The sequence below is a fragment of the Mus musculus genome, chromosome 18 (assembly GCF_000001635.26).
Source record: "Mus musculus strain C57BL/6J chromosome 18, GRCm38.p6 C57BL/6J".
NCBI classification, from domain to species: Eukaryota; Metazoa; Chordata; class Mammalia; order Rodentia; family Muridae; genus Mus; species Mus musculus.
The window spans coordinates 45,401,637-45,420,006 of NC_000084.6; the positions used below are offsets into that span (position 1 = coordinate 45,401,637).

General features: G+C 37.0%; 1 protein-coding gene and 1 pseudogene across 2 annotated transcripts in view; one reads left to right on the plus strand and one right to left on the minus strand.

Moving 5' to 3' along the window:
• Kcnn2 (potassium intermediate/small conductance calcium-activated channel, subfamily N, member 2) overlaps window positions 1-18,370 on the plus strand; it is a 417,138-nt gene that overhangs the window by 132,887 nt on the left and 265,881 nt on the right. The gene's annotated exons all lie outside the window — the stretch shown is intronic.
• Gm18652 (predicted gene, 18652) lies at window positions 16,988-17,517 on the minus strand (annotated as a pseudogene).

The window sequence follows — 18,370 nt, forward strand, 5'->3', positions numbered from 1 at the left end:
TGTATTGTATTTGAGACGTTGGCTCGCTTCTTCCACGTATAATTTTCATCATGTGGTTACGAGATGATCATTTAACTCTAGAGTGAAAGTACAAACAAGGCAAAACACAAAGCAGTTTGCAAGATTTCTTTGATTTCTTTGTCCACGCAAAAGGGTGGTAAGACCCTTGTTTTGGCAGAGTGGTTCTTTTATGATATTGGTCCATATAAAGATTCTATTGCGTGGAACATTTGAAGTTGGGCGGTAATGTTTAAGTTTCATCAGGTGGTAGTTGTGTGATTTTCTTGAGGGGAAGCAGCTTCGTACTCTTCCTGTTGATGTGGGGTATCCACCAGAGAAGACGGATCAGACCTGGGTCTAAACTCATAGAAAGTCTTTATTAGCCAGCTAATACACTGGGTGATACACTGGGTGCTCAGGATCCCAGCATTGCTCTGAACCTTGCTCAGGATGAGTATGTAAACACAGAACATATTCTGGGTTGATGTACACCAGTTGACAAGAACACTTAGCTAGAATCAGACCTACTGAAGCTAAAAAGCAAAGTTAGTATGTTTAGAGACTTTCCCAGAACTATGTGGACTGTGATGGATTAAACTTTTGTTTTAGTTTGGCTGGTGGTGCTGCCTATGTGCTAAGTTTTACAGCCTGAATGGCGCATCCATCATGGAGTCAGTTTTGCCAAGATCTGGAGTTACAGTTACACTGTAACTGTTAGTTCTGAATGAGACACCAGGGGTAAAAGCCAGACTTGGGGTCTTCAAAAACGTTTTTTGTTTGTTTGTTTGTTTTGTTTTGTTTTGTTTTGTTTTGTTTTTTAAAATCTGGTAGTTCCTGAAAAATCCACAATGAAAAAAACCAAAGTTCTTTGTGTTATGAGTTCATCTGGAACCCCTTTAACTAAAGCTAGTGGTTGTGGTCACTTAGTGAAAGCAAGTTGTCATAGAGAGAACATATTTAGATTTAAGCATTCAATTACTGAGCGCAGCAGGATAGGTGGTAGTTCTCATAAACAACACAGAGCTGCTTTCTGCTTCCATGACCCTCACCTTGCTGGCTGTAGACTGTTAGTATCACTCTTCAATTTCCTGCAAAAGTTAAACAGCCCAAAAAGTATCCTATCATTTCATTTGTTCTCTTTTGCTCTGTATTTTTAAATGAATATAATTGAGTATAATTCAGTTTGATTTAACTTAAATACATGATTTCACTTTAGTTAGTAGCATTGATTGTTTGAAATCAGCTGTTCTGTAGCTATCCTGTGACTAATTAGTTCCTTGGACAGGAAAGACTTCTGAAGACTTTAGTGAGCATGCCAAACTTTTGATGCTACCAAAACAACATTTGTGGGGAAAATCTCATGGATATATGTGGGAGACCTGCCCCAGACACCGATGGTTCCCTCTTGAAAGCAGCTGAGGGGAAGAGCATTGGTATGGGGGCTAACCCTTGTTTTGTGAGAGTAAATATTGCTTTCTATATTTTACCAGTCTTGTCTCATAAGTTACTCTGAGCCCAGAACCCAATGGCTCAGAAGAATTAACATTACTGTAAAACAAGGCAAGGTAGGGATTAAGAAAGGGTGAAAGGGTTTGGTTCTTTTCTCCACAATGCCCCTGGCCCTAAGGCTGGGTGTTTATTTAACCCCTTGTCAGCTAGAAAAAAAAAATCACTCTCAGGAAGTAACAAAACACTTTAAAAAGAGATTCTAATTTTTATTTCTAAGAGAAGAAGAAAGGGGAAAACTTATCTCTAAGAAAAAAATCTGTGAGTGGGTGTGTTCTATTCTTTGTTCTCACTACTTCTTATACTTATCTCAGGATTCATGATCACATGGTATTCCAAATATCTTATTTTTGGAGAGTTTATGCAAGTTCAAAGATAGACTTAAAGCAGAAACTGAATGAGAAATACAACAGAGATGTTTACATGTGCTTCCAATAAGACTAGTTGTCTAACTAGACATTCATTAACTGTCACTAGCTCCACAGGTTCATTGGGAATCTAAATTATAATTCTTATGTATAAGTTAATACTGAAGTTTTGTATAGATAAACTGAGTCAATATTTTATCTTTTGTCCTTGGACAGTTCAATAAATCATTCATTCCTAGTTTATGGCCTTTAGCTGTTTTACAGCCTAAAGGATTATATTCCTAAATTGTTAATTTGTATCAATGCCTGCTTACTATCAGTACAATTAACTCATGACAGAAAAAGACCACCGGAATTCTAGTTGCAGTTTTCTTATTACAGAGAGCTGTATTTACAGCCCTTATTATAAAGTCTCAATAATTACTAGTATAAATTTAGGAATTCTTATAGAATCATCATTAAGAATTAAGAAATCATCTGTCTACATAGCATCACTACAAGAGAGTAAATCTCCAATGATCTGCAGAAAATCTGTCCAATAGGGTGAGCAAATGCCTAGGAATTGTTATATTGATTTAATAATAAAGAAAAGGCATATCAATGGCAAGAATCAAGACTGAGACATTGTCCCCTGGGCCTAGACACTAAGGACTCATTTGTTGCAGTTCCACAGTGAACCATCTCTAGAAGATCACCTGATAGCCTTTAGCCTCTTCTAGATGGCTCCTGACAGAAATATATTATTTACTTTGTCAAAGATAGGTTGATGTTCATAAGTGAAATTGGTCTAAAGTTCTCTTTCTTTGCTGAGTCTTTGTGTGGTTTAGGTATCAGGATGACTGAGGCCTCATAGAATGAATTAGGTAGTATTCATTCTGCTTCTATTTTGAGGAATAGTTTGAGGGATATTTGTATTAGGTCTTCTTTGAAAGTCTGATAGAATTCTACACTAAAATCATTTGGCCCTGGACTTTTTTTTGGTTGGGACACTTTTAATGACTACTTCTATTTCCTCAGGTGTTATGGGACAGTTTAGGCAATTTACTTGATCTTGGCTTAATGTTGATATGTGGTATCTGTCTAGAAATTCATCCATTCTGTTTAGATTTTCCAGTTTTGTGGATTATAGGCTTTTGAAGAAAGACCTCATGATTATTTGAATTTCCTCAGTTTCTGTTGTTTTGTCTCACTTTTCATTTCTGATTTTGTTAATTTTTGTTAACTTTATTCCTGTTAGTTAGTTTAGCTAAGGGTTTGTCTACCTTGATTTTCTCAAGGAACCTGCTCTTGGTTTTGTTGATTGTTTGTATGATTCTCTTTGTTTCTAATTGATTGATTTCTTCCCTGAGTTTGACTACTTCCTGCCATCTGCTCCTCTTAGGTGTGTTTGCTTCTTTTTGTTCTGGAGATTTCAAGTATGCTGTTCAGTGGCCAGTATGGGATCTCTCCTACTTCTTTATGAATGCACTTAGTGCTATGAATTTCCTCTTAGTACTGCTTTCATTGTGTCCCATAAGTTTGGGTATGTTGTGCCTTCATTTTCATTGAATTCTAGAAAGTCTTTAATTTCTCTCTTTCTTTCTTTCTTTCTTTCTTTCTTTCTTTCTTTCTTTCTTTCTTTCTTTCTTTTTTCTTTCTCTCTTCCCTAACCAAGTGATCATTGAGTAGTTGTTGAGCCACTTTGCACAACTTTGACAAAGCAGGAGGCAAATGGGAGGCTTACACTTATTTTTCTTTTATCACATTTTTAAACATTTCAGTAAAGTATATAAATAACATTATAATTTTCACAGGCAGTAAAATTAGTGGTATCATTTTGGCAGGATACCAATGGCCACTCAAAAGATAGCTATTATAGACAGAAATGCATATTATTAGGTGCCCTTTTACGAGTAGAAACCACAGGAAATGTCTTAGCAGGAGGAAATTTATTAAAACAGTTGAGAACTGGAAACTTGAAAAAGATGATACAAAAAACATTAATCAGCTGTAAAACTTTGGGTCCAAAAGAGACAGATCAGCCTTCTTTAATTAGCTTGTGACATAGATGGGGTGCTTAGACATGCAGGATTTAAACCTCTGAGAACTGGCTATTGCAGAGTCATTAAAGCCCCAGCAAGGACACAGAGACACCACGTGGTCTTGCAGCACTCCTTTGGTAAGGAAGAACCAGAGATTTTATTTGGGGTCCATTAGAGGGCACAATCGTGATGGTTTGGGAAGAATAGAAGTCCAAACAGAAGTCATGTGCACCATTGGAACAGCCAGCAGCCACTCTGCTGAAGCACAAGCTAGAAATGCTAAGAGCAGGAAGCAAAACAGAACCCTTCTCTCTCCACTAGCCTCATATCCCTCTCAGGGGCCCCTGCTGGCAGAGCCTAGTGTTTCAGCTGGAAAAGAACAAGGTCTTGCAAACTTTATATGCCCCAGTACAGGGGAAAGCCAGGGCCAAGAAGTGGGAGTGGGTGGGTAGGGGAGCAGGGCGGGTACAGTGGACCTTCGGGATAGCATTTGAAATGTAAATAAAGAAAATATCTTAAAAAAACAAAAACCAAAAACCAAAAAACTGGGTTTCAGAGTCCTGACTGAAAATGACAATGGAAGAGTGGGTGTGAAGCTAAATTATGATAGCATTGCAAGCAGCTTAGGTAAAACAAACAGAAAACCAAGTCCACTGTTCTACCAGCCTTCAGTAACAGTATTTCTTGAAGGGTATGTTGAAGATTTATAGCTGGAATCCAATATTCTAAGTTACAGTAACTATTTTTAAATAAAACTGCCACTGAATTAGTTTGAAAGTGCACGAAAAGAAAGTAGTTGGATAAAGACGATTGACTGCACACATCCATGTGCTTTTAATAAATCTCTTTAATTAGCTTAAATATTATTAAAATGTTATATCTTATTGTAATAACAGAATAATTCGTGATGAAAAGAAACATATGAGGCAAGTGGGTGGGCTTGTTTCGTGTGGAATGGTACTATAGGAAATACATGGAGCAAAACAGCAAGAGACCAGCACTGTGTATGTGCAAAATGGTTCCCAAACCCCCACAGTGAAACCTCCTGGTGAAGCAGGAAGTGGGTAAAGCTTCTGGGGCATTTTGGGTGAAGAGCAGAAACCTGCTTTTTTCTGAGCATAAGGACCCATTAGTCTCCACTTTTCTCCCTAGAAATACTTACTGTCAAGGTCAAATACTAAGGTCTGACTGAGGCTGGAAGAGGTCCCTTGGCAGGTGAGGAATGGTCTCCTGAGTTCGAGCCCTGGAATGCACAGATTAGAAGGAGCAGATCCACTCCAAAAATTTGTTCTCTGACTGCTACACATGCACTGTGGTGTATGCAAGGAGCCCAGCCCAACCCCCAAGAAATAAACAACAGCAATTAAACAGCAAAACAATTCAAGGATACAAAAATGCCTAGCAACTCGGGAACACACAAATTCCACATTCCTGCTGAGGGATGCGGAATGAGAATGTGTAATCAAATTCAACAAACAGACCCCATATGTGAAAATTTCTGTATTTAAAAAATTAAAGACACGCTAAAGAAAAGAATTGCTATTGCAGAGAGAATGTAGTAGCTACAAAAAAAAAAGCCATTTGGGGAAGATAAATGGTATCTTTGTAATTAAAATGTGATGGCAGAAATTTGAAGATATCATTACTTAGTTTAATGGCAGATTAGACACAGTTGATAAGTAGCAATCCAGGGCTCTCGAGTTTGGAGAACAGAAGCCATTAAAAGCAGCTAGAAATTTATGTTTCACAGAAGATGGTTTGAGTATGTGCTGTATAGTTGTCATTTACACATTCTAACCATATTGAAAAGTAAAGGTGGCTAGAGAAATTATCACAGAAATTACATATCTTATGAAATGCAACACTGGCTATAAAATTAATACATTTGTTGAAAGGACACTCTTGACTGCTCTATTGACTGTCAGTAAAACAATGTTAGGCACAAGTAAATATTACATATATAAAACCTAGGTGTCTATAGGTGTGTACAGTCACATATTTGCTAACTATTAACAAGTTGATGGCATTGATCAACCTGTCTGTTATTCATGCCAATACCATGTGGTTTTTATTACCATAGCTCTGTAGTACAGATTGAAATCAGAGACGATAATACCCTTAATAGTCTTTATTGTATAGGATTGTTTTAGCTATCCTGGAATTTTGTTTTTCCATAAGAAGCTGAGTATTGTTCTTTCAAGGTCTGTAAAGAATTGTGCTGGCATTTTGATGGGGTTTACACTGAAACTATATATTTCTTTTGGTAAGATGGCCATTTTTCCTATGTCAATTCTACCAATCCATGAGTATTGGATATCTTTGTATCTGCTGATATCTTCTTCAATTTCTGTAAAGTCTTGAAGTTCTTGTTATACTTTTAGTTTTCATTGGTTGGTTAGAGTTATCCCAAGACATTATATATTAATTGTGGCTATTGTGAACAGCACAAATGAGACAAAACAGTAGCCTACATAGTAGGGAAAGATTTTCATCATCTCTATATCTGACAGAAGGCTAATTTCCAAAGTACATAAAAAAAACACAGGGAACTAGACATCAACAAATCAAATGATCCAATTCTAAGGGTACAGATCTAAACATGTGCAAACAGTGGAATCTCAAATGGCTGAGAAACACATGAAGAAATGTTAAACATCCTTAGCTATCAGGGAGATGCAAATCAAAATGACTTTGAGGTGACCTATCAGAATGGCTAAGCTCAAAAACACTAGCCACAGCTCATGCTGGCAAGGATGTAGAGCAAGGGGAACCCTTCTCCATTGCTGGTAGGAGCCCAAATTTTGTAAATCAATATGGAAATTTCTCAGAAGATTGAGAATTTATTTACCTCAAATCCCACTCCTGGACATATACCCAAATGATGCTCCTCCATCTTACCAAAGACACATACTCAGCTATGTTCATAGCAGCTTTATTCCTAATAATGAGAAACTAGAAACAACCTATATGCCCTTCCACAGAAGAATGGATTTAAAAATTGTGATACATTTACAGAATGGAATATTACTTAGCTTTTAAATACAGTGACATCATGGAATTTTCAGGAAAATGGATGGAACTAGAAAAAAATCATCTTGAGTGAGTTAAACCAGACCCAGAGTGATATATATATATGATAGTGCCTAACCCAGTTGTCATCAGAATGGCTTCATATAGCAACTGATGGAAAGAGATGCAGAGACCTAGAGCCAAACATTAGGCATAGCTCAGGGAATCTCCTTGAAGGAGGGGCAAAAGAATTGTAGAAGCTAGAGGAGTCAAGGACACCACAAGAGAATCCACTGAGTTAACAAAACTGGACTCATAGGGACTGAGATTGAACCAATAATCAGGGAGTCTGCATGAGTCTAACCTAGGCCCTCTGTATATACATTATAGTTGTGTAGCTTGGTGTTTTTTTCCAGTTCCTAAAAGAGGGATCAGGGGTTGTTTCTGATGCTTTTCTCTGCTTTCAGGATTCTTTTCCTCCTACTGGATTGCCTGAATATGTGGGGAGTTACCTAGTCTTATTGCAACTTGTTATATCACGTTTGGTTTATATCACTGGAAGGTCACTCTTTTCTGAAGAGAAAGGGAGGAGTGGATTGGAAGAGAAAGGTAGAAGGGGGGATGGGAGGAGATGAGAGAGGGGAAAACTGTGGCTGGGATATAATATAGAAGAGAAAAAATTAATTAAAAATAGATGCTTTAACATAAAGAAAATGAGAGATAAAATGTTCTTTAAAAAACCATTGATATATATGGTTCTTTTTTAAATTAATTAATTTTTTAATTTTACACTTCATATTTTATTACCACTGCGCCCCCTCCCCCCTGTCTACCCTCCTACTGCTGCACATCCCATACCTCCTCCCCACCCCCGTGTCTCCACGTGGATGTTCCCAACCCACACACACACCACCTGACTTCTAAACTCCCTGGGGCCTCCAGTCTCTTGAGGATTAGGTGCATCATCTCTGAATGAACACAGACCTGGCAGTCCTCTGCTGTGTGTGTTGGTGGCCTCATATCAGCTGGTGTATCCTGCCTGTTTGGTGGTCCAGTGTTTGAGAGATCTTGGGGTCCATATTAATTGAGACTGCTGGTCCTCCTACAGGGTTGCCCTCCTCCTCAGCTTCTTTCAGTCTTTCCCTAATTCAACAACAGGGGTCAGCTGCTTCTGTCCATTGGTTGGGTACAACTATCTGCCTCTGACTCTTTCAGTTGCTTGTTGGGTCTTCTGGAGTGCAGTCATGCTAGGTCCATTTTTGTGACCACTCCATAGCCTCAGTAATAGTGTCAGGCCTTGGGACCTCCCCTTGAGCTGGATCCCTCTTTGGGCCTGTTGCTATACCTTCGTTTCCTCAGGCTCCTCTCCATTTCCATCCCTGTAATTCTTTCAAACAGGAACACTTACAGATCAGATATATATATGGTTCTTTTAGGATCTCTGGTTTATTAAAAAAAACCCTCTGGATTAAATATCATGAGCAGTTTTGACATTGATCAATACTGGCAGCAAAATTGACCAATTTGTGTTTTCTAAAGGCTGCTGTTAAAAATAGCCACTCCTTATCTTCACAACATGTGTATAATTGATTTTCCCCTCAGTGTAATCACATTATGTATTTAAGTTAGCAAGGTAATTCTTAACCATGAACCATGTGAATCCTTTGATGTCTGTAAGAAATCTAAATCATCCTTCCTTTAAATGTCATAATTCTGAATAGTAGCTGATTTTTATTCAAATTATACCTATTTCATCGTGATTTCTGTTGTTAATAATTAGGTTTTTAAAAACCACCATTATGTAAGAAGATTGAAGTATATAAATTCTACGCAAGCATCTATTTCTTATGACACTGCTGGATTTTTTTTTCCTCTTTAACTTATTTGGTTTTCTGATCTGTAAACCCAAAACACTGTTTAGACTCTATTATAAATTTTAATCTGAAAAAAACTTGTCAACCACTTAATCTCTTCTGTTATTGTACCACTGTTCAGCTTTGTAATGAAAATATTTCTATGCAGAAATCTTACCCAGCTTGCTTGATGTGTAATTCTTAAAATAATCAACAGTTATTAATTAAATGAAGGTATGAGTAATGAACATGAATGTCTTCTGTCTTAGGGTTTCATTGCTGTGAAGAGACACCATGACCAAGGCAACTCTTAAAGAGGATAACATTTAATTGAGGCTGGCTTACAGCTTCAGAGGTTCATTCCATTATCATCATTGCAGGAAGTGTGGCAGCATACAGGCAGACATGGTGTTGGAGGAACTAAGAGTTCTACATCTGCATCCAAAGGAGGAGGGTCTCTTTTGTACTTCGTGGAACTTGAGCCCTACCTACACAGTGACACATTTCCTCTAATAAAGCTACACCCATTCCAACACATTCTCCTAATAATGCCATTTCCTATGGGCCAGTCATATTCTACTGTTCCCTCTACAAACAATGTTCTCTGCCAAATTTTAGTTTCACTTCCTTTTTACTGATGAAGTGTTCCTCTATTGCTTTGTCCTCAGGAGTGTTTGTCTCCTTTATCCACATATCTATAATAGCCTATACTATGACACTCATTCATTTGGGCTATGCTGACCTCCACCATAATAGTATCATTAGTTACCCATGCATGTGTCTTCTCAAAAAATTACAAACTCCTTGTGGGGTGAAGTGAGCTTATATTCAGTCTTGATTCGGTCTGTCCTCCTGAGTATACACCTATAACTATGCCTTTCTCTTGACAGCTATTTTTATCTAATCAAATAATTATAAGTACCATTAATTCTTTTAGTAGTAGACTTGAGGAGGGACAGGGATTTGTAACCAGTATAAAAACATGTGATATTTTTTTTCACTCTTAGAAAAAGTAACAATGTTCTTTAATTAATCTCTATATACTATTTTCTCTGCCTTTAATGGACAATAAGCAATCAAAATGTGTAAGATTATGGCATAAGCTTGAGACATAGACTAGCCAGGTGTGGTGGTTTAAATAGGTATGGCCCCATAGACTCATGCATTTGAAAGCTTGGCCATAGGTAGGAGCCTATTAGGAGGTGTGGCCTTGTTGGAGGAGGAATGTAGTACTTAAAGTAGTCAAGCCCTTATTGTTAGAGTAAGTGTGCCACTATGAAAATGGGGCTTTGAAGTCTTAAATGTTCAAGCTATGCCCAGGATGAAATGTATTCAGACTCCCCCTGGCTGCCTTTGGGTCGAACTCTTATCTCTTCCTTCAGCAGCATGTCTGTCTACAAGCTGCCATATTTCCCACCATAAGGATAATGGATTAAACCTCTGAAACAATAGAATCAAATATTTGCCTTTATAAGTGTTGCCTTGTTCATGGTGTCTCTTCACAGGAAAAAAAAAAAAAAAAACTAACTAAGACACTAGGTATAGATATATCCATATAAATCTTAGGGCTTTGGAGGTAAAATTTTTGGTGATTCATTTATTCAGTAAACATATGGGGTACCAACTGCTGCTGCTGCTATTACTAATGATGAAGTCACAAGTCTTGGTATTCTCATGGGGGCTTATAACTTAGGACAGAAGTGAAAATAAAAACAAGCAAACCAAAAGACAAACATTTTAATTTAACTGACTAAAACAGTGGATTTAAGGATTCAGGGGTTCAGATCCATATTGTGTTGTTGTAATATGAGAAATATAGTCTTTTTAGAAGATTTATTTATCAAAGATTTATGTGAGTATTTATATACATATGAGTGTAAGTGCCCATGAAGACCACAAGTGTTGGGTGTCCCTAAAGCTAAAGTTGCAGGAGGTTGCTGGCTTCCTGATGTGGGTACCAGGAACTGAATGTGGGTCCTCTGCAACAGGTACATGATCTGAAGATCTAATTCATTTCTCTAACCATTAGAAAGGACTAGTTGTAAGAGAGACTCTTTTGACTTGTTAAATTAAGTTCTGTTTCAATTAAAAATAAGCAAACGTAAGTCCTCATCTTACTAAGCCTTTGTAAAATGATAAATGTCTCAATTACTTTCAAAGTTATTTCAGATAGCATAAGCAAAATAAATATATGCACAATTTATTAACATGTGGAACACAAGAGAAAATATTGAATATTATATTTGTCAAGTTAATAAAATGAAGCTAAGTTTAGTGACTTCATTTCAAATTTTTTTAAAAAATGTCCTTAACTAAACAAATTTAAAAAGCAGTCAGCTTAAAATGCAATTCCTTTATCTTTATAATCTTATGAAATAAATTGTGATGCATTTTGCTTATAGGAGAAGTGCAGGAACTATCAATAATTGGAAATATTTGAAACGTTTTAATGAGAACACAGACTCAATAGCAGAATGATGCATGAAATTGAAGCATCAACAAGTTCATTAGTATTGCACCATTTCTAATATGGAAATGAGATATTCTCATTTAACCCCTTGCTTGAAGAGTGACTACTTAAAATTCTTAACTTTTACATCATTATTTTGTTAAGAGTTCAAAAAATGCAAAATGTTGCCAATCATATTTTGAAAAATGTTTTCTGGGTTCTTGTCAATTAACCTTTATTCTGTTGCTTTCTTTTTAACCCAATAACATTTGTCACTTATGTTTTCTCTTTATAAGTATTTTTTATTTTCAAGATAATAAATGTCAATAAATTGTCATGTGGCATATTATGTAGGGTCCCAGATGTTATAAAAGCAACAGAATGAATTGTTTTAAATGTAAAAGTAAAAGAAATTAGTTCAAAAAGAATGTGATTTTCTTAATTTTAAGGTCATATTGATTAACTAACTAATATAGATTAAGTTTGTGTTTGCTCTAAAATGAAAAAAAAATTATACCTTTTCAGAGTTTCTGTTGACGATACTTGCTTAAGATACTGATTAATTCTGATATTTCCATTTCTGGAAATTGATTACATTTTTCCCTCTTTTGGCACCCCATACAACCTTTGCAAGCTCTTTATGTTTCCTCTTTTGTTTCTATTTATGTGCTTGTATCAGTTAGGATTCCTTAGAGGAACAGATTTGAGGGTATGCATTTAAAAGAGACTTATTGGAGAGAGTTACAGGCTTTGTGGTCCTGCTCATTCAACAGTGGTTACTTTGAACAGAAAGGTCAATAATTTAGAAGTCGTTCAGTCCAAGAGACTGGAGGTCTTATCTGGTCTTCAGTCCATGTTGGAATCCTGAAGAGGTAGGTTCTAATACCAGTGATGGGATGCCTAAATATCAGGATAGATGAACTTGCAAGCAAGAGTCAGGCAAGAAGGCATAAAACAGTTTTCTACTTCAAAGTCCTTTTATATGGGCTGCCCTGTAGCTACTGCCCAGTTTTTGAATGGGTCTCTTCACCTCAAATGATCCAACCGGGAGACTTTTTTACAAGTGTTCCAAGCTGCTTGTGTTTGCCTTGATTCCATGTGTAGTCAAGTTGACAGCCAAGATGAGCCATCACAGTGCTCTCGACTAAATATGTTATCGAAATGGAGCCATTGCCATTGTATCACCACTATATAGCCTTGGACTCTTCTCTAAAGGATTCTTGGTTTTCTCTTTATATTAACTATTGTTTGTGCTCTTGTGTTTCTATTGCAAAGAGTTTGAAGCTCAACTCCATGTTTTTTTTTTTAAATTAGGTATTTTCTTATTTTACATTTTAAATGCTATCTCAAAAGTCCTCCAAACCCCCCACTCCCCCCCCCCCTCACTCCCACTTCTTGGCCCTGGTATTCCCCTGTACTGAGGCATATAAAGTTTGCAAAACCAAGGGGTCTCTCTTCCCAATGATGGCCAACTAGGCCATCTTCTGCTACATATGCAGCTACAGACAAGAGCTCTGGGGGTACTGGTTAGTTTATATTGTTGTTCCACCAATAGGGTTGCAGAGCCCTTTAGCTCCTTGGGTACTTTCTCTAGCTCCTCCATTGGGGGCCCTGTGTTCCATCCAACAGCTGACTGTGAACATCCACTTCTGTGTTTGCCAGGCACTGGCATAGCCTCACAAGAGACAGCTATATCAGGGTCCTTTTAGCAAAATCTTGCTGGTGTATGCAATGGTGTCTGTGTTTGGAGGCTGATTATGGGATGGATCTCCTGGTGCAGCAGTCTCTAGATGGTCCATTCTTTTGTCTCAGCTCCAAACTTTGTCTCTGTAACTCCTTTCATGGGTGTTTTGTTCCCAATTCTACGAAGGGGCAAAGTGTCCACACTTTGGTCTTCGTTCTTCTTGAGTTTCATGTTCAACTCCATGTTTTAACATCATGAAGAACATCTTAGGTTTGACTTTCAGTTGTTTAGGAGATAAAGAAATAATAGCAACTGGGTCCTATATGTGTTTATATGTGAATGCATATGTGTACAGATACATATGTATTTATTTTATAAGCAAAGCTACATTCATGTTTTATGTATATTTGGTTATATAAAAACTCTAAATTATTGCATTAATGAGAAAGGGGGAAACAAATAGGCTCTTTGAAACTGATAGTAGAAACTGAGACTGAATGAAATGGCCACACATTTTAGAGCCAGGTAGGAAACCTCCGGGAGAGGTGCTGAAAAGATTGCGCTGTGGGAACAGACTTGAGCCTGGGGAACCCTTCAAGTTATAAAACCCCTAAGAAATTCTTTCATTAGGTTTGGATTGAGTGCTAAGCACATAGTCATGTACACTAGCCTGACACAGCAGATAGACTTAAAAGTATAAACAGGGCTGAAATACACAATAGAATTGAGAGTTTGACTTATAGTCAAGAGATGGCATTATCACTTGCATTACACAAAGAATTGTGCCTGTCTTTTTTTCATTAATTAATTTATCCTCTTTACATCCTGATCACAGAACCCTCCCCACACTCACAGTCCCTCCCTCACACAGCTTCTCCCCCATCCTCTTCTTCTGTAAAAAGGGGCGGCACCACTGGCTACCAACCTATCCTGGCACCTCAAGTCATGAGGGACTAGATACATCCTTTCCCACTGAGGCCAGAGAAGACAGCCCAATTAGGGGAACAGGATCCACAGGGAGGCAACAGAGTCAGAAACAGCACCCTTCCACAGCAACCCCCCTCCAGTTTTTGTTGGAAGACCAAGCTGTACATCTGCTATGTATGTTGGGGGAGAGGGGCTAGGTCCATCCCACATGTGCTCTTTGGTTGGTGGTTCAGTCCCTGGGAGCCCTCAAGGGTTCAGGTAGTTGACTCTGTTGGTCTTCTTATGGAGTTCCTATCCCCTCTGGGTCTTTCAATCCTTCCCCCAACTCTTCTACAAAACTGCCAGAGGTCCATCTAATGAATTTAAACAATATTTCTTTCTTAAACAATATTTAAATATGTCTTTCTTAAACAATATTTAATTCTTTGTGAATTTAAAACTGTACTTTGAACACAATTTACCCACCCAACTCCTCTCATAACTACCCTCTCTAGACTCCTACTCCTGTCCACCCAACTTTGAGATTTCATTTTTTTTAATTGTACCTTTTAAATGTACTTGTTTATGAAATGGAATTGTAAATGGTAACTTTAAAGCTAAAGCAGGATTCATCATTTCTAGATAGTCCTAGTGACAGGGTCAGGAGTAATGTGACCTGAGATAGTCCCATTGATAGGCCCTGGAGTGCTCCTTCTCAGGGACATGGTACAGTTATAAGTTATGTTGATGGTGACCATGGTGAACATAGCTTGTAGGCTTTTACTTCTAAAATTTTTCTAAGTCAATGTAAATTAAGTTTTCCAGCCACAGTTTAAAAACTGTGACAGCCAATTAAGAAAAAAAAAATTAGGGTGAGCTGGTTGGCTGAATTTTTGTGTAATTAGGACAAGCAATTCCTCTAGAGACAGGCAGCATTAGATGCCTTAAACATTTCTTCTTCTACACATATATTCCCCGGAAATGCTTTGTTTTTTTTTAGTAGATTATTAAATGTAGACAGGATTAAAAAATTAGAAAATTTGACTTGGCAAAAATAATTGAAATGTATTGAGTTGAAAGTATTAAATTCTATTAAAATATTTTTTAAAGTTATATGTCTGATTAGGTTATATATATATATATATATATATATATATATATATATATATATATATATGTATTCAGCAATGGGGAAAGTCAAAACTTCCCAAAGGAACATAAGTGGGGGGAAGGCATTGCTTATCATCAGAAAATGCAAAGCAAAGTGACCATAAATCATCCTCTCACTCTAGTTAGAATGTTTTTATGCTAATTAGTGCAGACAAGGGTAAAAGGAAAGGAGAGCCTTTATCCAATTAGTAGGATTTCAGTTTTTATAACCACAATGTAAAACAGTATAGAGATTTTTGAAAAACGAAGACTAGAGGTACTGCACATATCAGCAAACCTAGAGCTGGATTGCATATATAAAGAAGATTATGCCTGTATGCCTCTATGTATTGCAACACTATTCTCAATGGCCAGGAAATAGAATTATCCTAATCTTAATTATCCATGAAACTGATAAATGGATAAATAAAATGTGGCACTGGTGCATAATGGGATACTATTCAGTCATTCAGAATTATGGCATCCTGCCATCGATGACAAGGTTGATGGAACTGTAAGTCTCATGTGAAGGTAAAATAGCCAGGCCTATGAAGACAAAAGCAGCGTGAACTCGTGCATGTGGAATGTATAACAGTTGATTTTCTATACAGAGGTTAAGAAAAAAAGTAGCAGTTTCCAGAAGCTGGGGATCCAGAAGAAGGAAGAGAAAGAGAGAGAAGCTTAAATGTTCATTAGTGAATACTAAGCGCTGTTAGATAAGAGACATTGGCTCTGGTGTCTTATCCATTGTAGGGTGACTATAAATATCAATTATAGATTATATATTTTATAAGAGCTAGGAGGAAATACATGAATCAGTTTTAACTCAAATACATGCTAAATGCCTTATAAGATAGAAATGTTTATTCTGATTTAAACATTAAGTGCATTGAAAACATAAGGCATCCCCATAATATGTACATTTCCATGTCATTTATAAAAATATATCTAATGTACTTTTTTAGTAGTTAAATGCCTATAATTTATACTATGTTCTAATGACAAATAATTATATAAGATTATAGTCATTTTGGTATCATTATACCCTACTTTGGGGGAACCCAAAGAGCTGTGTTTTGACCACTCTTTTTAGTATTTTAAGCCGGGGAAGAGTATGTCATGCAGGACTGGCTTTGAAAAGTTTAGGGCTCCTTGAGTAGAGACTTAGTTCTTTTCTGAAGTGGAAATAGAAGTCTTGAATATGCATGGTCCACACATAGATTATGTTGTATATTCATGGTCCATAGTTGGATCATTTATCTTTGTAAAGTTTGTAATAGTAATTTACAACTAAATATATTATAATAACTTGCTGAATAACTAGGGATGATTATACAACTTGATTCTATTTTTGAATTCTAAAACTAACCTTAAGTTGATTAAACTAAAGTTACTTGTCTCCTACAATAATCTCTGAGATTTTGCATTTAGCTACCCAGTATTTCCACATATCCTACAGTCTTGAGACTTCATGTTTTAGAAGACATTTTCTGAATGGTAATTCTATATTGGCATAAATAATACTTCACAACAAATCTGATTAACCAAAAGTTTCCCAAGTTGCCTTGATTGACCTGTTTTGATGGACTCACTCTTTAAACTTTTAAAGAATGCCTGATGAACAATCTTCTTATGTTCAAAAATTCTTATTTAGCCTTCCAATGTCAGATTGTTTAATTGTGAAGACCAATTCAGATCAATTTATAATGATGGCTTAGAACACTGTGTGCCGAAAGATTCAAAGTCTTCATAAAACCTCATCAGGAAATACTTCTATGGTTGATTAACAGTGTGCACCATAAAGCAAGATGATTTTGAAGAACAAAATGTTTATTACCAATGTTTTGGGAGGTTATAAATGACTTTTTTTTTTTAACAGAGGAAGTTTCCAGTAGTTATGTGGCTGTTTTATGATTTTATACTAAGAATTCGAGTGAAGGCTCTCTTACAGAATGTAAAAACATCCTTCCACACATGTATCTAATTCTCATCACAGTCCAACTTGGTCACTGAAAATTTCTGAACTTTATCTGGCTTTTGTTTTTTTCACCTTCACTGTTAGGCACTGGAGCTTCCCGGGCTTCTCAGGGAGCTCTGGGACCCAGCCCTGATACCATTTTGTCTTTGATTGCTGTCATTGGGACCATCTTGAGATACCTGGGATATCTTGAATTTGTGACGACATTCAAGATACTTTCTGATGATGCCTCATTTTCCTGTGGCTGAGAGTCTCGTGTACTGTTGTGATGTGGTTGATCTGAAGTGGTTTCAGAATGGTGATCCATTTGTGACAGCACTGACATTTAAAGGAGACACTTCAACTGTGACCTCCTCTAGGCCTGGGGTAGATGACAGCTTCACATTGAGAGTCTAAAATATTGAGAGTTTGTTTTAATTTCTTTGAACACAAAGAGAAAGGTATGCCAGGTTCTCCTCACAAACTGTGGAAAACGTCGAGAAAACTGCACAGTACATGTGACAACTGGCTTAGAAATGCCACGGTTCTTTTCCACTAACTATCTGGCACCTTGGTTATGCCTGACCCCATAAGAGGAAACCCACCCTCATCTATTTCCTCAACATGTGGGTGCCCGAGGGCTTTGGGCACAAACCCCTCCCAGCCAGGTAGAACCTATTGCCAATTCTCATCTTTACTAGATGCATTAATAATAATAATAATGAATATATAATAAATATAATATAATAATAAATATTTTTATCATTTGCTTGCGTTTATTTTGATTTTATCACATTCTTCCCTATTCTGTTACAATCTCTTGACAGTTCCATGTGGCTCACTGACTTCACCAAATAAGTTTCTTTGCAGCAGACCACAGTATGAATTGTAACTTGGCTAGAAGTTTTCATTTGGGGAAACCTATTTTTCTTGCTTCACTGTTTGACATTATCTATGGCGGTCAACTTTTTTCCCCCACAGAGACCATGTCTCTTGTACTTTCCTGAGAATGCAAACAATCCTGGGAAGTTTGTTCTGAATTCTACTCTGGGTTATCATTGCCCAGTGTTTAATTTCTCCTGACTCTCTTAGGAGACAAGCCTTTACCTAGATCACAATCCTTCTCTTTCTTTTCATTGAAAAATGAAATATTGGCATTTCCAGTCAAGAGGGAAGCTGACCTTGGCCTGCTCTTTGTACTCATAAGTACTAGAAAGTCTTCCCAGTGCCACAGACTAGATTGAGAGACAAGTGCTCATGGCTTCTATTTAACTTCCAAATCTTTAGAATTTTATATCGTATGTTCTGCTCTGATCAGAAGTCATTTTTAAAATTAATCTCTAGGACTTTTCTATCTATTTCACATGTTATACTGAAATGAAGCATGCTAATATATCGGGGTACATATTGCTTGTGGGTTTCTCACGCTGTCTGCAGGAATAAGGCTCCAAGAGTGCACCCTGCTGTT